The following is a 3588-nucleotide window of genomic DNA, read 5'->3' on the forward strand; positions in this document are numbered from 1 at the left end:
TAGACTTTAAAACAAAGACTATTACCAGAGACAAAGAAGGACACTACATAATGATCAAGGGATCAGTCCAAGGAGAAGATATAACAATTGTAAATATTTATGCACTCAACATAGGAGCACCTCAATACATAAGGCAAATACTAACAACCATAAAAGGAGAAATCGACAGTAGCACAATCATAGTAGGGGACTTTAACACCCCACTTTCACCAATGGACAGATAATCCAAAATGAACATAAATAAGGAAACACAAGCTTTAAATAATACATTAAACAAAATGGACTTAATTGATATTTATAGGACATTCCATCCAAAAACAACAGAATACACATTCTTCTCAAGTGCTCATGGAACATTCTCTGGGAGAGATCACATCTTGGGTCACAAATCAAGCCTTGGTAAATTTAAGAAAACTGATATCGTATCAAGTATCTTTTCCGACCACAACACTATGAGACTAGATATCAATTACAAGAAAAAATCTGTAAAACGTAAAAACACATGGAGGCTAAACAATACACTACTTAATAAACAAAAGATCACTGAAGACATCAAAGAGGAAATCAAAAAATTCCTAGAAACAAATGACAATGAAAACACGACGATGCATAACCTATGGGATGTAGCAAAAGCAGTTCTGCGAGGGAAGTTTATATCAATACAATGCTATCTAAAGAAACAAGAAACATCTCAAATAAACAACCTAACATTACACCTAAAGCAATCAGAGAAAGAACAACAAAAAAATCCCAAAGTTAGCAGAAGGAAGGAAATCATAAAGATCAGATCAGAAATAAATGAAAAAGGAATGAAGGCAACAATAGCAAAGATCAATAAAACTAAAAGCTGGTTCTTTGAGAAGATAAATAAAATTGATAAACCATTAGCCAGACTCATCAAGAAAAAAAGGGATAAACTCAAATCAACAGAATTAGAAGTAACAATTGACACTGAAGAAATACAAAGGATCGTGAGAGATTACTAAAAGCAACTCTATGCCAACAAAATGCACAACCTGGAAGAAATGGACAAATTCTTAGAAATGCACAACCTTCTGAGACAGAACCAGGAGGAAAGAGAAAATATGAACAGACCAATCACAAGCACTGAAATTGACACTGTGATTAAAGATCTTCCAACAAACAAAAGCCCAGAAGCAGATGGCTTCACAGGCAAATTCTATCAAACATTTAGAGAAGAGCTAATACCTATCCTTCTCAAAGTGTTCGAAAATATAGCAGAGGGAGGAACAGTCCCAAACTCATTCTACAAGGCCACCATAACCCTGATACCAAAACCAGACAAAGATGTCACAAAGAAAGAAAAGTACAGGCCAATATCACTGATGAACATAGATGCAAATATTCTCAACAAAATACTAGCAAACAGAATCCAAAAGCACATTAAAAGCAAGTGGGTTTATCCCAGGAATGTAAGGATTTTTCAATATACACAAATCAATCAATTTGGTACAGCATATTAACAAATTGAAGGAGAAAAACCATATTATCATCTCAATAGAGGCAGAGAAAGCTTTCGACAAAATTCAACACCCAGTTATGATAGAAACCCACAAGTAACTGGACCTAGAGGGAACTTACCTCAACATAATAAAGGCCATACATGACAAACCCACAGCCAACATCGTCCTCAATGGTGAAAAACTGAAAACATTTTCACTAAGATCAGGAACAAGACAAGGTTGTCCACTCTCACCCCTATTATTCAACATAGTTTTGGAAGTTTTAGTCACAGAAATCAGAGAAGAAAAAGAAATAAAAAGAATCCAAATTAGAAAAGAAGAAGTAAAGCTGTCACCCTTTGCAGATGACATGATTCTATTCATAGAGAATCCTAAAGATGCTACCAGAAAACTACTGGAACTAATCAATGAATTTGGTAAAGTTTCAGGATACGGAATTAATGCACAGAAATATCTTGCATTCCTATACACTAATGATGAAAAATCTGAAAGTGAAATTAAGAAAACACTCCCATTTACCACTGCAACAAAAATAATAAAATATCTAGGAATAAACCTACCTAAGGAGACAAAAGACCTGTTTGCAGAAAACTATAAGACACTGATGAAAGAAATTAAAGATGATACAAATAGATGGAGAGATATACCATGTTCTTGGATTGGAAGAATCAACATTGTGAAAATGACTCTACTACCCAGTGCAATCTACAGATTCAATGCAATCCCTATCAAACTACCACTGGCATTTTTCACAGAACTAGAACAAAAATTTTCACAATTTGTATGGAAACTCAAAAGACCCCGAATAGCCAAAGCAATCTTGAGAACGAAAAACGGAGCTGGAGGAATCAGGCTTCCTGACTTTAGACTATATACTACAAAGCTACAGTAATCAAGACAGTATGGTACTGGCACAAAAACAGAAATATAGATCAATGGAACAGGATAGAAAGCCCAGAGATAAAGCCACGCAATATGGTCACCTTATCTTTGATAAAGGAGGCAAGAAGATACAGTGGAGAAAAGGCAGCCTCTTCAATAAGTGTTGCTGGGAAAACTGGACAGCCACATTTAAAAGAATGAAATTAAAACACTCGCTAACATATACAGAAATAAACTCAAAATGGATTAAAGACCTAAATGTAAGGCCAGACACTATCGAACTCTTAGAGGAAAACACAGGCAGAACACTCTATGACATAAATCACAGCAAGTTCCTTTTTGACCCACCTCCTAGAGAAATGGAAACAAAACCAAAAATAAACAAATGGGACCTAATGAAACTTCAAAGCTTTTGCACAGCAAAGGGAACCATAAACAAGATGAAAAGACAACCCTCAGATGGGAGAAAATATTTGCAAATGAAGCAACTGACAAAGGATTAATCTCCAAAATATACAGGCAGCTCATAGAGCTGAATATCAAAAAAACAAACAACCCAATCCAAAAATGGGCAGAAGACGTAAATAGCCATTTCTCCCAAGAAGATATACAGATTGCCAACAAACACATGAAAGAATGCTCAACATCATTAATCATTAGAGAAATGCAAATCAAAACTACAATGAGAGATCATCTCACACCGGTCAGAATGGCCATCATCAAAAAACCTACAAACAATAAATGCTGGAGAGGGTGTGGAGAAAAGGGAACCCTCTTGCACTGTTGGTGGGAATGTAAATTGATACAGCCACTATGGAGAACAGTATGGAGGTTCCTTAAAAAACTACAAATAGAACTACCATATGACCCAGCAATCCCACTACTGGGCATATACCCTGAGAAAAGTATAATTCAAAAAGAGTCATGTACCAAAATGTTCATTGCAGCTCTATTTACCATAGCCAGGACATGGAAGCAATCTAAATGCCCATCAACAGATGAATAGATAAAGAAGATGTGGCACATATATACAATGGAATATTAGCCATAAATGGAAATGAAATTGAGTTATTTGTAGTGAGGTGGATGGACCTAGAGTCTATCATACAGAGTGAAGTAAGTCAGAAAGAGAAAAAGAAATACAGTGTGCTAACACATATATATGGAATCTAAAAAAAAAAAAAGGTCATGAAGAACCTAGGGGTAAGATGGGAATAACGAC

Source organism: Tursiops truncatus, chromosome 19 (genome assembly GCF_011762595.2).
Source record: "Tursiops truncatus isolate mTurTru1 chromosome 19, mTurTru1.mat.Y, whole genome shotgun sequence".
NCBI classification, from domain to species: domain Eukaryota; kingdom Metazoa; phylum Chordata; class Mammalia; order Artiodactyla; family Delphinidae; genus Tursiops; species Tursiops truncatus.